The sequence below is a fragment of the Hetaerina americana genome, unplaced genomic scaffold (assembly GCF_022747635.1).
Source record: "Hetaerina americana unplaced genomic scaffold, ioHetAmer1.1.p SCAF_3, whole genome shotgun sequence".
Lineage (NCBI taxonomy): Eukaryota > Metazoa > Arthropoda > Insecta > Odonata > Calopterygidae > Hetaerina > Hetaerina americana.
The window spans coordinates 49,602,814-49,620,618 of record NW_027286874.1 but is presented as its reverse complement, the minus strand read 5'-3'; the positions used below and the strand labels follow the sequence as shown (position 1 = coordinate 49,620,618).

At 38.6% G+C, this 17,805-nt stretch overlaps 1 protein-coding gene across 3 annotated transcripts in view; it reads left to right on the top strand.

The window, feature by feature from the left end:
• LOC139690723 (neuronal calcium sensor 2) overlaps window positions 1-17,805 on the top strand; it is a 381,336-nt gene that overhangs the window by 320,709 nt on the left and 42,822 nt on the right. Inside the window, exon 1 of one of the 3 annotated variants that reach the window (XM_071588244.1) lies at window positions 432-861. The exons of 1 other annotated variant lie outside the window; for it this stretch is intronic. The gene's annotated coding sequence lies outside the window, so the exon portion shown is untranslated. Of the gene's footprint in view, window positions 1-431; window positions 862-1,186; window positions 1,328-17,805 lie in introns of those variants that run through there. One more of the 3 variants, XM_071588246.1, reaches the window with a different exon arrangement.

Below are 17,805 nucleotides of genomic sequence, written 5' to 3'. Positions count from 1 at the left end.
GCCCACCCACGCCATTAAGCAGGAAGGGAAAACTTTCACTAGAAGCTAAATTAGCGTCTTCTTCGCGACAAACTCTCAATTGAGACCCCCATCAATCATTCAATGTGCCTTCTCGAAAGAGAAAGATCTGCCTTGCATGATTTCACTTTGTTTTTCGAACTCTTGGCGTAGTCTTCAAGGTGTTTGTGCTGTTAAGGGTAGGAGAGATAGAAGGTCGTCAGCTCGGACACTCCAGGAACCTAGAGGTCCGACAAGGAGGAAGAGAGAGGAAGGGAGAATGCACGAATGGAAGGAGTAAAGAGAGAGAGGAAGAGTGGGAGAGAGATAGAGCGCGTCTCAATGACGAAAGCAGCCGACGATCGCCGACCCCCACCGAAAGAGTGTAGGGCTGCGCAGGTTGCCTCGCCGCCCTTAGTTGCGTCAGAGAGCTCATGGAGTTCGGGTTGGGTTGTCGTCGGGGCCCCAATTAGGAGAGACGGCCGCACAGTAGGCGCCTGGGCTCGGAGATAGGGGAAAAGTCGAGTTAGTTCCAAACGTCGGACACGCTCACTCCAGGAAGAGGGTTCAGAAGGGCGAACCAAGGAGGGAAACCACGTTGACTCAACGCCCATTCTCGACGCGGATGGTGAACCCAAGTGTGTCGATACGTGATTTCTTTAGGGATTGTATCACCGGTCGTGGTTGGTGTCCCATTACGTTTGCCACTTTACCAGGAGATATATCATAGTTATTTCCACTCTTGAGAGCTGGACATCGCTTGGGAATTTTATCAAGCTCCAATCAACTACCAGTCATCCGCCGGAGGGCCAGCAGACCCCTTCCGGCTTCGTCGTAGACAGCTCTAACCTAGGCTACGCCACGGTAAGCTATCAATAATTCACAAAAAAGAGTTAGGCGTGAGCTCTGCTCTTGTGTTAAGACCGCGACGGAGATCCCCCATGTGGGAAGGAAAGATGCTTTTGCTGTGTTATGTACTCCGGCTCCACTCGCACTCCTCGGCACGCGACCGTCGCCGCCCTCCTCTCCCCCGCCCCGGAGAGATCGAGTCCGACTGACGGGAGGGCTATCTCGGGGTGGGTTGAGGAGACTTTTCCTCCACCGCGCGACGCTGCTGTATTAGGGAATCTACCGCAGCGCCGCTTGGCGTCATGAGGTTTAAGCGCTAGTATTGAGGAATACGCTGGGTTGTTCGCATGCCGTTTCGGCAATAAAGCCGTGTTCTACAGATTTGCACGTATTCTTAGGGTTCAACCGTCGTTTAAAGAGCATTTTGACTCTATAGTTAATCGTCCTGATTTCTGGAATCTTCAAGTGTCTCCGAGGCAAGGTAAGGAAGTTTCGGGAGATGTACCTGGCGCGTTTTCGGAAACTGTATTCTGGTTTACGTTTGGAGCCAGTGTTCGTTTGTTTTTTTGTTTTATCAATAGGATCTTTGGGTCCCCAGGAAGCGCTTTCATGGTTAAAATTGTTTACAGCATTCCTAATCAATGAAAATATGAAATGTGAAGTAAATGTAAATATTTTAAATTGCACAGTTTTGATGGAAAAGTTGTACATACGAGGAAATATAAAATCGTTTTCAGATATCCACAGTTGTCTTGATGTTTGGCTGTTATTTATATTGATTACATTCTGTGAGTATTTGAGGACTGGAATTTCCCGCACAGGGCCCATAAAGCTGGGTGGGAAATTCTAGTTAACTTCGGGTGCATTTCTGGGATAATTGTTGCTTGGTTTTCTCCGTGAACTTGGTTAAAATTGTAGCCTTAATATTTTAAATAATCAAAATGGCTATTGCGAAACAAATAATCTAACCCACTGGCTCCTCAATAAATTTCTTTCGATCCCTCTATTGTGTGTTAACGTTGTTGTGTCCTCATGTCTATCAGTATTCCTGTCTTATGCATAATTTGAGAAATTTTAAAATTGTAATTCCGCTGAAGCTCTCCTCCCGGCCACAGTATTCTGCGGGTTCATAGTGAGGTTCACTCGTAGTAGACGTGAAACCTGTTGAGAAAATCGCGCATTGCGGTCCCAGTTATTTCGACTTTTCAACCTATGCCACTCTCTCTCAATGTCAAAATTTTCTCGTAATACACTTCTTTCGGCGTCTTTGCGGACCGTTTTTTTGCTTTGTTTCCATTTCGGTGCTCAATTTCATGTGAGGATCACCTCGAAGACAAAGGTTCTAGGGTAATTATTTTTTATTTTGTCTCAAAATTTTTAATTCTGCTATAGTTTTTAATCATTGTGACTCCATTTGTTTCTCCTAACCGATCGACAATAATATTTGGCGATTTGCTGTATCCGCGCAATCAAACGTCGATTCTCCCGTTTATTGGATTATGTGACTTCAATCATGAAATTCCCGGAATCACCAGCCGAGGTACATTTCATAAATTTAACATACAATAAGCTGTGGTTTGTTACCGTTTTCTCTTGTTACGTACCGTCGATTTTACTCTATTCGTTAATATTGTGTTATTGGTTACACTTTTAAATTGATCTACCCGTTTGTTAATATCCGAAATTTGTCGAGTGTAATTTTATTTACTTCGACTCTCTAATCATTGTTATTTCGTTTTTTTGTTGGGATATCTCGGTATCTGGGGCAGATTAAGGCCATTGTACTACTGTTTTCAGCATATCGAGTGTTTTACTCTGTCGGCCCAGCAGTTTTATTTTACGCGCGAAATCCCGCATTCGCATGTTTTGAGGAAATATGAGAGCTTGCGGGCAATCCATGCTTGTATTTTTTTGCCCCGCGGGAGTACTGTGTGTGTTGCTCTAATTTCAATTTGTCATCTGCGTCTTTTTACCACCATCACCATATATCCTTAAACTTTTTATGTATTTCTTTGCTGTGTTCAACATGTAGTATCTGTTTTACGATGACGATTTTAGCGAAAAATTTTATAATGACTGAATTTATAACAATAGGTTTTTGGAGTGCTTAATATTTTCGACGTGGTGCTTAAAACTATTATGTACCATGGCAAATATTTCACAGAAAATTATCAATTTGTTGTACCCTTGTTGTAATGGTGGATATGCATCGTATTTTTGTAAGATTGGTTGGTGGTTCTCTTCACACGAAGCAGGAGACCCCGGGACTTCAGTTTACTAAACAGTTTCTTTTGGCCGTAAGCCATTCGATGATGCAACGAGATGGAAAGAAAATGTACCGATAGCAATCAGAAACGCCTGCCAAATGCGGAAATCATGCGTGACTGTACTTTTAATTTGACATACTGCATGATAGGAGGGTGGTGGGTATTCCATGACGATGGACATGCAATATTGCTTGGCTGAGGGTATGAGAACGTTCAGTCGTAGCGAAACATTAGTTGAGACCCCGCCGCTGACGTGCATTCGCAATCACTTATTCAAAAGTTACCTGCAATCGCATGGGGTTGTGTTAAACCAATAATACGTTGTTTGATCGGTAAAATGCGCAAAAAAATATGTTAGATGTCATTATTAGTTGCCGCCTCTACCATTTGGCAGATAAGTGAAATTTATGCCGAAAATATAGGTATATTGTTCTTATTTTTGCTATACATAGTATGCGTGTATTATTTTAAAAGGACTACTTTGAACCCCAATAAACTGTTTTGCCTCCAATAATAGAATATGATAAATTATTATATTAATTACTAAAAGTTGACGTAATACTAATTAGAAGCTTCAAATATACATTCAAAGCCATATTCAGACACAAGGAAAAGTAGGCACATGACTCGTACATACGTATTATTTCCCGATTATAATTGAGTGGTACACGTTTTTAGTAAAAATATTTCCCAATTTAATGAAAATATATTCCGGTAAAGATGTTCACGGATCTAAAGAGCTCAGTTCTGTTATATCTACACATCCCACGTTTAATAGTGAGCATTTTTGTTGTTTCGGTTGTTTAATTCTCGATTTCATTGACGATGATAATTCTTCGACGATAATTCTAATTTTTTTAGTTGCATTTTATTTTATCATTATTATTTTACGTATTTTAAGTACGGTCGTTTCGTATTTACTGAAACATAAGTTTATCTTAATAATTAACGGTTGATATTGATTATTGTGAGAAATACGATATATTTTTGCAATAGATGTTTATGTTGGAAAAAATACAATGTGGGCTATATGCTCATGCCCTATGCAGGTATTCCTCCCGAAAAATGTAAGCCCGGCTCAGGAAACCTCCCGAAACCTCAGGAAACTTTTTTTTCCGTTCGAAAGATGTCCTTCCAATTTTATCACGTATTCTGTTTGTCCTTCGTTTCGCCTATTGCTCTGTACCTATTAAAATCCTCGAAAATATGTCGACACTATCGAGTATATTTTCCTGTAGGAATGGACGATATAATGTAGGGATACTGTGGCGAGTTACTAAAATAATTCATCATTAGTGTGAATTTTAATTTGTTCATTCCACTTTTCATAGTTTTAGAAGTGTGCGCCAATTTTATTCGGGCTGTCCATTTGTGCGCCAAACGTCTCCATAACCAACAAAAATATAAATATTAATTTCTAGTAGTTCTAGAAAAAATATCATTGTATAAATATCGGTTGTTTTCTTCTTTGATGTTTTAGTTGTGCTACGTCCAACAATCATTTGATGCATTAAGGCTCGTCGGACTCAAGAATGTTTTGTCCCATCAAAGTTGCTCGGAATAACTGCTTAAATAATAAAAAGTAAATGTTCCGCTTCCAGTAAAAAATTATTAATGAGAGCGAGTTTTTTTAAGGGCTGTAAAATGCTGATAATGTTCCGAAATATTAAAATGGTCTGTTTAAACTTTTGTCTTCCCTGAGTAGGTCATTTAGAGTCATTGAAAATGATTTGTCTGATTCCACTATACTAACCTGAAACTTCAACTATACCATATCTGGTCGGAATAAAATTCATAAGGAAGTTTAGATTCAATAGTTTAGAGAAGGCCCATTAATTTTCTGAAATTTTTTGTGTGCAAAATTTTAATAAAAGTTATTCCAAGCAAATTTCAAATATTTATATCTATTGTACAAATCTGTCACATTATTTCCCGGAGGTTTCCGCACAAAGAAATGTGTGTATTGTTCAAGTGGTATTCTTCCAATACATTTTTGTCGCTAGGAGAAAGTCCATCGGGTTCTTGTAGTTTGCTGAAGTGGCCTAAGGATTGTGCTCTCCTCGCGAGGTGGTGGTCATTCTGTTGTCTTCACCTTGAGACAAGCTCGAGAAAATTATCCTGGGTAGTGATCCAAATGAATAGACACGAGAGGGTTTTCGTCTCATCCTGGTTAGCGCAACAAAGCAGCCTCCCTCTACGCATATGATCCCTTGACACTTCCATTACTTACGACCGTACTCTTCATTCTGTGCAGATTGAGTTCAAGGCCGACGCTTTAGTCTGCTCGTTATTCATAGTGAATTCATCAGCCCACGCACCTTGGTGGTCAATGAGTAAATCAGCTCTTCAGCGATTGTTCCACGGAAGAAATATTCTCCTCGCGTTTCTTCGTGCGACCTCTGACACAAGGCCTTCAGAAAGTTAAGTTTCGACAGTCGGAATGCCAAGCATGCTTCCATTCTCTCTCTCTCCCTCCCTCTAACCTTATGGGTTAAATGGAAGAAGGGACCATTTGGTCTCAATTTCGCCCAAATAAAGACCGCTATCTATCTATCTATCTATCTATCTAACCTTAGCCGTGGCACTAATACCCTTATTCGTTTTACGATTTTCAGTATTTGTCATCAGTTTTCAGACTTACTAAACGTCAGGACGGCATTTAGCGAACGTATCCGTGATTTCTCTGCAGATGTCATGCCTGCGGATTCATCAAGTAGTAAACAGCTGCGGGTGATGTTCGGAGATCGTTCTAAACCGATTGCCTTTTTTCACAGTAATGTTCTTGTCATCGAGAAAAATCTCTTTTATGTAAATTTTTGAACGAGGAAGGACGCATGTTTGTTAAAATTGTTGAATATTGAGAGCTGTCCTTGTGGGACCTCCGCCTTTACGCTGGCTTAAAATTGTGTTTGGAGGGAACCAGCTGGCAAGTGACGAGCGGAATAGAAAATAGGTCTTGTACGTAGGAACAAAGGCAGCAAAGGAGGAGCAGCGGTGTTGCTCCGCATCGTTCGTTGAGCGAGCATCCTCCGGGCCGTACATGATCAGACGTTTTCCTGTGTGGTGTACTCTCTAAAACTGAGTTTCGCGGGCAAAAACGACGCTCTGGACAACCCTCTAACCAGTTCACTCCCGACTAGTAGTACGATAGCTGGTTGCCCCACCTCAACCCACTCTTCCCTCGCCGTGTTTTATAAGTTATTCCTGAAGAGTAACTGTTTCCTCCATAAATTCTAGTGCCTAACCTCCTTGTTCATTTCCAGTTATCAAAATAATTATCGATAGTAATTAGCAGTTTAGGTACAACAGGAAAACATAAAATTCCCTCACTAACTTCGGCAGCAATGGTGTTCATTTGTGCTTATTCTAAGAATGAGAAAAATTTTCACTAAATGTATGTTAATTTTTGTAGATAGAAAGTAAAGCTTTCTTCCTCGCACGACTTAAAAGTTGTTTACCGAGCAACTTAAGATCTACGTTGCACGATGTCAACAATTATATAGTATTTTAATTTTTTGTATGTATACTATATATTTCTCTAGCATTACGGCTCTAGCTTTTTATCCTTTTGATATATGAGATCGAAAGAAATGTTCAAAAGATCAAGCTATTCATTATCTTTCATGAGAAACTGGATGTAAATGCCGATGAATTGAATAATATTTATATTCGTTGAATTTATATTATTTTTCGGTCGAGGCTGATTTGCTGGACACAAGTCTTGTATGCATTTGGTAGTTTTAATTTAAGTGCATAATATTGAAATAAATGCATAATATCGTGTAGGTATCACTTGCCCGCCTCAATTCACCTGGCGGAAAATGCATTAGGGAATCCTCGACAAAGAGGTAAGGAATAGGCTATTGGCATACATTTTCTATTCGTAATTTGAAATTCCTAATGCTTCAATCTTTTTGATTAATCGGTCTACTAAACGTTTTCTACTGACTTTTAGGTGTCCCATTACAAAAAGAATTCCAGGTTTTCAAAGAGAATCGTATGCTTTTTATTACCATGTGGTTGAGTCATGGGTGTGTTCTCCAGTACACATTTTCCGTACTCCAGTACAGAAAAAAATAGTTTATTGAATTAACTTCCGTTATATTGGACCCCATCACATATAAAATCGACTAATATGTTGTCAACGGCAAATTTTAGTACCATTTTTTTATTTCAGCATTCATCTGTTCTCCATGCAACAGTTTAACGGAGCATAATTGCGACAATCGCCAAAACAACGCAGGTTTATATCGCATAAAAACTCTTCCTAGACCTAAACTGTGGTTATTTGATAACCCCCCTTCCAGTATGAGAAAATATTATTTTTCTCATAGAAACGTGTTATCTCTAAAGGAGAATTTTGCTAAATTAATTTGTGTGTATTCAATTTCGGAATTAATTTTCGAACTGTGAATCGATGATATCAGATCGCCTCACATTCAAAAGTAAAATTTTAAAAAACAATTTTTTTATGTTCGAAATCGATTTTAGCTTTAGCATTGAGTTTCTCGTCGAGGTTCCGCATTCACCTTTGTCTTCGAAGTTAATGTAGCTACGCTCCAAGTTACCCAAAAGTATGTAAGAAGTTCGGTAAATTTTCATTGTACTTTTGCTGAAAAGCCAGCCTGTTTTCTCCTTTTCTTCTAACATATAAATTATATTTTTACCTGACGAAATGTACACGCCGCACTTTCCTTCCTGTAAACAATCATATAAATCTATTTAATTTCCCGTTCCGTTCGTGTTGTTACCAAACAACTTGATTCGCAACTCAAGCAACTTATGATTGAAAAGAATTTTTGACCGCATTTCCTGGAGGCTATACATTTATGTTTCGATAGGTTAATTTGCAAAAATCTTCTTTTGGAGATGTTTTAGTTAGTTTGACCTCCTTATTTGTGGCAGTGGTTTTAGACCCTAAGTGCTTTCCAGGATAAGGTTTTTCTCACTTTGGCGAACTGACTCAAAAGCGTAGGTCTGGTATAAAGGCAAGAGCAACGGTTTAAAGAGCATTTTATTGAATGTTAATAGCTGCACTCCCAAGGACTTAAGTTCCCAATTCCTAAGTCAAGGTCCCTCTACCCTTAGAGGTAGAGAGACCTTGCCCTAAGTTATGAGATCGTAGTGACATCTTGAGCTTTAAAAGAAATTTAGAGCGCGTGAGAGTGCGTTCCTTCCAGTGTTGATGGGAGCACTTAATTCGCGGCACACACTATCTGAACTCAATTACGTGCAACTACTTAGTGGCTTTGTTTAGGATTGAGTAAGCGCCGAATTTTTTTCCCTTTTTCATCCTCTTTCTCCTCGTAGTTTTATTTCCGTTAGAGTCCCGTAGTGTTAATTTTTTTCTCCTGTAAGTCTTTTGGTAACAAATTTGTACAAATTGCAAACTGCGGTAATATTTTAAGGTTAACTATCGGCAAAAGTTAAATACGATGTGCACAGTCATAGAAATTCATCAAAATATTTCAATAATACTAATGACTTTATAAAACAAGCAGAGGAGATAAGAAAGCTTCTAAGCTTAAGTGAAGATATTCACACTTTGAAAATTTCAGAACAAAATTAAAAAGTATTCTTGTGGTGTTTATTTTAGTCATATCTCAGTAGCTGTATACTATATATTACTTATTTCATGGTGAACATAGTTGATTCTACTTCAAGTTATTCGAATTCTATTTAGTGTTTATTGGAAACGTTAGTTAGATGAATGGTATAGACGTTGCAGACGCCTATGATAGATACGTAATTACTTGGGTATCGCAGGATTAAGGAGAGAAAGAAAGGAGGGGGGAGGATTAATAGCAGTAACTTGAAACGTTGCCATAAGACTGCTCTCCTTGAGGACACCATATTGACAAACATTTTAGGTTGTCTAATTTGCGGATGGAGTTTTGCTTGTAAAGTGTTCCTTCTGTAATAACAAGAAAAACGTTGGGTGGAAATCAAATACCAATTCATGCTCCTCCTGAGCCTTTGAATATGTAATAAGCGTGCAACGTAAGAACCCTGAACAAGCAATTCTCGATGAGGATTGGTTTCCGGCAGCGTCGTCGCCGATCAACCAATGAAGAGAAACATAGAAAATAAGATGGAATTTGTGGAGTTAATATCGCCTTTATCTCCTTCCTCAAGGTGGGAGTTCCAAATGCTCAAGAGTTAAGGACGTGAAATGAATTTTGTTGACGACGATAAATATTTTTTACATTGGTATTGGCTGCTGACAGGTTTTCTTAACACTTCGTCGCCACGATCAGTATCCATTCACTTCGAGTTCCCTTCACGTCTGCATCTCTAATTTACACGGATATGAGGAGTTAGTTTGTTCGTGATAATATTCCGTGAGGGCAGTTGCATTCCACGTATTTTCTTGAGATATATCGTCATCACAGTCACTGACCTCATTCATAAGGAATACTCTCAATCTGTGGTCATTACAAACGACTGGAACTTTCATTCTCTGTGGTCCAAAGTGTTATAAAACATCGTGATTTCTTCCCTTACTCCTCCCATTTCTTGGAAGGTATGATATAATGTCGGGTCCGTGGTGAACTTCACTTTCCAATTTTGCCTCTCCCAGCTCTGGGCGTCGATATTGTTCGGAGGAATCGATTGATTTATTGCACTCGATAGCATTGTCACAAAGAGATGAGTTTCCACTCGTAGCGTAGCGTCAAAATCTTTGGCGTGGATCCAGTTTTGGGGTAACCTCGAGACTTGGTGGAGGTTTTGAAGATACAGTTAGAATGGATGTGAGCGTGGGCTTTCCTGCGTTGAATATCATCGAAATCTTTCCGTGCCCTCTTTGATTCCGACTTGCAGTCTTTTGTTCGAAACAATGGACGTCAACATTTTCCCCACCCATGAGTGGAATGCCATTCGTGTCGTCGAAACTTTGTGAGATCATTTCATTTGTCCTCAGCATACGGTGCTTCATTCTGAGAGCTCGGTTAGCATACTCATTCGCGTTATGTCAACGGTGAATGGAAAATATTGCGTTCCAAAAAAAACCAGCTTTCTTAGATATGCTATTGAACATTTCACTCTGCCACCATGTATCAATTCCATCCTATTGTGTACAAAGCTAGATAATTTTTTCGATGCTATTAATTAATAAGTATATAATCTTCATAGTTGTATTTCCTCTGTACACGCGAGTGCAAATATTATCCCACATAGGAGACAAGTGAGAGACTTCAAATATTTATCAATGAATTTACAATGGTGGGAACAACTACGTGTAAAAATATTAATGCGATTTTAACCTGGAAGGTCAGGCTGCTAAATTACTATGCAAATATCTTGATTAATTTGACAATGAAGAAACTAAACCTACATTCCCTGGTTTAACAAGCATAGCTAAATTAGAAAATATTGTGTGAAAATAGGCTAGTTCCAAAGAAGTTCTCAATTGTTATATTAGGGGAAAATAAATTTACATTATATTTGACTGACATTAAATAATAAAGCTAGTTTAATTAACGCCATTCTTGGTTTATCTTGCGTCTCGTGCTTCAATTATTCCTTATGCTAGTAATTTAGAGCTCTTCTGTAGTTATTGAAACCAAATTTATGAATTTTAACTCTACTAATATTTCGCAGAAAAATACGTTGTTAAGAGTGTAGATGGAACTGATCCCGCCGTCACTTAGCAGATCAACTCCATTTGAATTTTAAAATGCAGGTTTCTGCAGATTATTTATTAATCACATGACCTTTTTCCGGGAATCGTTGCTACTGTTAAAAAAACATTCTGAGGACGTCATCAGGGGAGTTCTCCTGATGATGTCCCCAGGAGAAAATGACGGGAATTCTCCTGATATGGTGCCAGTAGGAGGAGCGAAATGTCAAGTTTACTTAAATGGTAGCAGTTAATTCTGATAATATGTAATATGATAAAAGTTAATGTTAAATTGAATTAATTAAAAAATTAAATTGAACTAATTAAAGTTAAATTGAAAGCTGCATTATTCCATCTCTGCGTCAAGCAATTATTGTAGTCAAAATATTTTCGGTCTTATAAATTTTGATATCATATAAGTCATATGAAGTCATAAATGTTAAACATCAATTTGGCGTTGAAAGAAGTCTTCTCTGAATTAAGGCGTTGTTCGTGAAATCTCGTTAAGTGAAGCTGTGCTAGCCCAACAGACTTTTGAATCATGCACCTCAATCATTAGTCCCCCCACCCCCGAAACCCCATCCAATTATAATGAAACACCCTTTGTATCGATGATCGTTAGGTTCGGTTGCATTTTCGACAAAATGTCTTTTGAATGGAATACTATACGAATCCCCTGTCCATGCATTGAATTTTTGTTTTTTTTATCCAGATTTCCTTAGAAGGCATTGTCCTTGAATGAATTGTCTGCGCCGTAGACGGTCGAATAACCCCGTTTTAAGACCGTCGAATTCACAGGACGGAAATGAGATCAGGTCTCGGTTCTCATTTCAACGTGATCTGAGAGGAGAGGACATGTGGAAGATATGGAGTATGAAACCCGTCAATAATGCTATTAACCATTTATAGGAGAATCCTTCTATCCAAGGACTCCATTCATTCAAAGCAAATACATAACGTGTTAAGCTTGCGTTAGGGTGCACCTTGTTTTCTTACAAAGATGTAGTATTCGCGTTGCGCGTAAATTAAATGCACATTTTTCTCCTGAAGCCTTATACATGATTTTTTAGGCTTTATTAAAGTAGTGCCAGCAGCTTGTGGAGACTTGGGAAAAGTAAGAGTTTCTTGGATGACCGAATTATTCATGCGCTACCAAACTATCAATGAGTAACCTTCTATCTGTAATTGACTGACGTACAGAAAAATTAAATTGAACCAACTCAAACGGTCGAGTGTTCATTTAGTGGACTTATTTGGCGTTTTCAATAAAGATTTTTCCGACGCCAAGTTTCTCTCAAATTTTCTCCTCTTTCCAATTCTTTCCACTCTCTTCGGCGCGGCGTATTCAACTAAGCAAAGATTGTAGAAGTCGTTACAACCTTTTATTACTCGCTACCAAACAAATACAATCACCCAGGGAACATAGAATAAGTAATTATTCTCTAATGGTGGTCATGTAATGTTTTGTCGTAGGATATGTCGCATATTTTATTCCAAGGTAGGCACATTTTGAAGGTCCCCTGTTGACAACCGTCATCTTAATGGTCACACTAAATCAAAATTAATCGTCACGGAAATCGCCGCAAGTTAGCGTTGTTTTGCGATGAGCTTCATTTGATGAGAGGTTTTATCTATCTGCGTAACGTTGCATCAGACGTTAAGGAGTCTTCGACGGGAGCAGGCCTTGATAAAATGGATCCTCCATTGTGAACAGGCTTTCCAGTTTCTCAAACGAATTATCACTTGTGATACCAAAAGCAAAATTCAACTGACTCGAAGAAAATTTCTAAAAATGAGAATGTTTTTCAACGCCGGATTAGGGAAATTTTCATGCTATTCCTGATCGTGGAAACAGAAATTTCTGTAATCATTGTGGATGATTTTGATTTTTATGATTGTTACTCGGTCTATTATAATTAATTAAACCGTTCCATTGCAGTAGGAATGCTGTTCTTAATTCATAACAATTGATTTGGTCGTCTGACCAGAGAAACCTGACCCGAAGTCGTCTGACCAGAAATATAGCCTTGGATAGCAGTAATCAGCCTCCGTCGAGTTTGACGTTTATAACTATGGTTCAAAGTTGGCGATAAATTTAGGGGTATTTTTAAAACTCGTATTTATTTTAATTTATTTTGTATTAATGTCAAACTTTTCCATAGCGATGGTTCAATGGCTAAATGAATGATTCAAGGGAGGAAATTATGAGAAAATCTGTCCGCTCAGTTCACTCACTTTGAACAATCCATCGTTGAATTTAATTTAGCTTATTGCCGAGTTCATTTCCCTTGTACAATGGAAAATTCCTTGAAATTAATAGTTATAAAATTTTCCATGGAATTTCAAATAAAATGGGAATATTTGTTCGAAAAGGTCACTGTATTTAATTTGAAAAACGAGAATCTCTGAAACGCTCTAGTCTTTGAACCATCCTTTGTTCATTATACTGGCTGCCAATGAAAAAAGATGGATTTAAATGCAGAAATGCTAAAGCATGATTACCAACAGAATATTCCTACTCGTTCAAATCTCCTATGCACAAACGCTATCCCTTTGTGTAATATAAATGCCGCGAGATTAATTTCCATGGGTGTCAGAATTCAAAACATTTTTTCGTCGTCAACAGTCGTCGATGCCAATAAATTTTAACGTATAGGTATCTAAATCATCAATGGCATGCGCCAAGTAGATGAGAAATGTGTAGAATTTTCGAAAAAATTATATATTATCAATGATAATTTAATATCTGGAAATATGTAGGGAATCTGACAAACACAAAATGGTCGGAGGCCTGTCTGAGGCTCGGAACTAGGTTTAACGGTTGCAGTTGGTTCTCTTTTTCGATTAGTCCTCGTTCTCTCCAGGCAATATCACCCACATCTTTCTCCTCCATTTTACGGCGCCACATAATTTCTACCTTCAGTTAAAACAGCTTTGAACCTTATGAAATGGTTTAAGTTATTATTATTCAACCTTAAATTCAGACTTCCATATGACCTTTTATCATTTGATCGCTGTTGATTCACTCTTTCACTGCCACTAGCAATTTCACATTTTAAAATCTTCTGTTTTATTCTAATTAAAATTCCTTTAAGTCGATTAAAACTTTCGCATTCCTTAAATTGAACGAGAAGGTTTTTGGGATTTTGTCCCGCGTCCTTCTTGATTAAAACCAACGCTTCTTCGGCGCTGAGATTTCAGTGGGGCGTAATCCTCCGCTCTAGCGAAGTCTCCAGTGGTAGAGAGACGTTAGCTTACCAACAACGACACAGAAGCAGGAAGAACTCAAATCTCCCCTACCATTTCTGCTCCTTTTTCTTAGGTACTAAAAATAATTTTTTTTAACATCCCTTCTCCTTTTATTATAATTGAAATTTTGTCCTCTTCCAAATCTATATTATAACTGAATTTCTTACGTCTCCTCCTTTTTATACATTTTCTGAGGATTAACCGTACCGATGTCAAATTGCAGCTTAGAAATTTCCGAAATATCGCAAGCAAGTCCGATTGGATTGATCAATTTCTTCCACGCAAGAAATTTAATTACACTTTCAGAGTTTGCTATACGTTGTGTTTTTTTTCCTTTTCCTTGGATCTCAAATTAAGCAGAATGACGTCATTACTTTAAATCTCTCGCGGGCCGTGTTTGGTGGATGAAGTTCTTTGGTGATTTCGCATCCCCTTAATTGTTCCTAGAGTTTCCTCCCCGCTGCTGGATGTCTCATCAATTTTCTCTTGCTCGGAATATCCCGGGGTAATTAAAATCTTTAGCGAGATAATTGGACCAATTCGCATTGCTTTTAATTCGCTCTGGGAAAATGCCGTTTTCAGTAAAGCGGGAACGCAATTTTTAATTGAAAAAATGAGTTTTGGATATTTCGATATTTATCGCCAAGTATTTGTATTATATTTTTTAACTAACAGAATTGTCCCAGAATGCACCTTGCTTAATAATATTTCATTGAAATAATGTAATGATGATGCTTGGAATTAATTTAATGTGATTGTATAAAATACGCTGTTCTGCTCTTTGAACGTACATTTAGTCGTTTCTTTCATGACACCTCCTACATGCTCCGGAATTATAAGCTCATAGGTGTAGTGTGAGCGGTAATGTTAATTACTGCTTTACAATCTTGAATGCCGCAGTGACCTAAACGAATAAAATGTGAGGTGTAGGATATTCATTTCAATTTTAGTCGTATCATCAACTATTTTTGCATAACACAAAGTTTCTACACTCTCTAGCTGAAGATAAAAACTTTTCGTCTTTTTCGTGATTTATAAGAGATTAAGGAGGTTTTCCTGGCGGAATAGGTCAGCATGCTCAAAAATTAACGAGCACCACCTTTCAACAAACCATTTTTTTTTAATCTAATTAAAACCTACACTTAAGCCGTATCATCTAACTCTCCGAGACTTCTAAAATGCCTTAAAGATTCATTATGGAGTATTAGTCGTATTGTGCTGTGGGTTTACTATTTCCATCATTATAAAAATAATTCTATTTAATACCTTCCATCCGAAGCAGCATACGTAAAAAAAGGGAACCACTTGACTAACGGGGATAGTAAAAAGATAGCCCGTCCTCTTGCAGCTCTCTCAACCCTGGGCTCGGGAATAATAATGCTCCCTCTAGTCCTGTCCAGTTGCAGTACCCAAGATTGCTCTAAGGTGAGAAAGTAACTTGGAGAGAGAGATTTCCATGACATCCATGATACTTGTCGTCCGATGAGAGGGACACCGGAGAATCGAGGAGGAGAAGCGCCTGCGTCGAACTTTCCTCGAATTCTGAACGTCGAGAGAGTACTTGAAGGAAAAAAAATCAGCGAGGATCCTGAAAACTTCACAGCGATAGGAATGCATTCAATGTGGCGTCACTCTCATATTTGAGTGAACAGAGTAAAACTTTTTATTTCACCTTTGTTTTCTTTTCTTCACTCAAGATTTTCTCAGGACGGATTCTTAATGGCTTTTCCAAGTCCATCGTATAAGACTAATGCATCATGTGTTTGTATGTTGCACGTATTGATTCAAGAACAGGCTTTCGTTGTTTAGAAAGTGCGTCACTATCTAATTGTGAACTGTTTAAATCGTATTGAGTTCTATTATTTTTCTTGGTATATTTGTATTGAGCTTTGAGTATGTGCGATTGAAAATGTGCACACCCGTTTCGTCGATATTTACATTTCGCGGAATTTATCTTTGCTACATGGAGGCATTAATGGAATTCTTGAGTTATGTGTGAAAAAGAAGTTTAGTTTACCTTTATCTCAAAATTTATTTTTAATGATAGTTCGACGGGGTAAATCTTAAGCATATTTAAGTGTGCAATGCAACAATTTCAAAGTGTAAAAAGTATTCGCCTTGACCGGGATTAAATCGACTGATTTTTACATTTTGAAATTGTTGCATTTTGGCGTATATTAGCGGGCGACTCCGTTAAAAGTTACTTTCGCGGCATCTCCCTCAGGTTCTTTGAATTTGTCAAAGATAAATGATCTAGATGTAGCTTAACTAGCCCGAAACATTCCGCGAGATGGCGTTTTAGGATGCTTTAGCCCACGATCCGTTTAAATGAAGAGTGTGAACGGCGGAGAAAGCATGCGTGTGTGAAAGGGAGCTATCTTCATCTTTTAGATCTCTGGTCGTGAATTTTTTAAGAGAAAAAAGAATTCTTGAATGTATGGTTCGAGAGACAAGCTTCGTATAATTGTCTGGTCCGCTGATTTTGTATCATAATTGGATTATTTCCTCGACATTCCCATTGTAATCTCATTATTAATTCCCAAGTTTTAGGTTTAATCGGTGTTAAGTCCTCTTGTCGAAAGAGGCTCTCCTATTTGAATTTGTAGTCATTGAGATCGAGGGTTTGTATTTTTCATGCTTAACAATTTTTCACCATTTTGTTCATTTGCTGAATCAAAATGTTCTGAAATATATTCCAAAAGCTCACCGTGTGATCAGTGGACAAGGTGTGATCAGAAAAAGACAAGACTGATTTTATAACTTGTTTATTTCGACGGATACAGCTTAATCGAACTTGTCGCCCTCAAATTACATGCCTTGGCTGACGAAACACCTTTGCTATCGTTTCTTCCAGCTCTCGAACCCTGCCTGGTAAGCCGCCTTAGGGATCCTCTTCAGGTCCGCCGTACAATAGAGTCGAATCGGCGTCCTTTCAAGGTTGATTTTAACTTTGGGAACAAAAAAAAATGTTTTAAGAAACTCTGGGTCGGCATTGGCTTGATCCAGGAGTTCCTGACGAATGCCCTCACGTTTTTGTCTCTGTTCAGTCAGTCAGCACCCGGGGAACGAATTTTAATGCGACCCGCATCATTCCCAAAATATCTGTCAAAATTGTCTGGCAGGATTCAAAACTAATGTTCACTTCCTTGGCTATCTCCATAACAGTTAAACGGCGATTTGCCAGCGCCAAATCATTCACCAAATTGACATGGTTGGGGTCTGTCGACGTGGAAGGCCACCCCGTTCGCGAATCTTGATCTGTCGAAGTTATGCCCGATTTAAAACTACTGTACCATTTAAAACACTGGCTTCCACCCATAGCTTCATTAACAAAGGCTTGCTGAATCATTCCAAATGTCTCCTTAGCACTTTTGTCAAGTTTGAAACAAAATTTCACGCACACACGCTGTTCCTCTAGCTCCTTCATTGCTGCCGTTGCACGCGGCGACGAACAGGTTAAGACACTTACCGCTGCTGCTGCGTAACGACTAGACGTAAACAAACGCAACACCTATCGTTTTAGTCGTCAGGTATGTCGCTAGATGGCGCACTGTCTCTCGTTTCGAACAGTTGAACGGATTGCGCAGAATAAAATCAGTCCGGTCTTTTTTTGACCACACCTTGTAATTAACGCGAAATATCTTTTCTCCTTCACCTTTACGCTTCACAAATGCTATTTTTTTCAGGTGACATCGCCCGTTTTGTGGTACACGCAACAATGACAACAGTGGTATACAAGGTCGAAATCTGTTACCATTGAACCTCTGTTAAAGAAGTTTGTAAACTTACGTCTTTTCTTTGTCTATTGCTGTACGTCTGTAT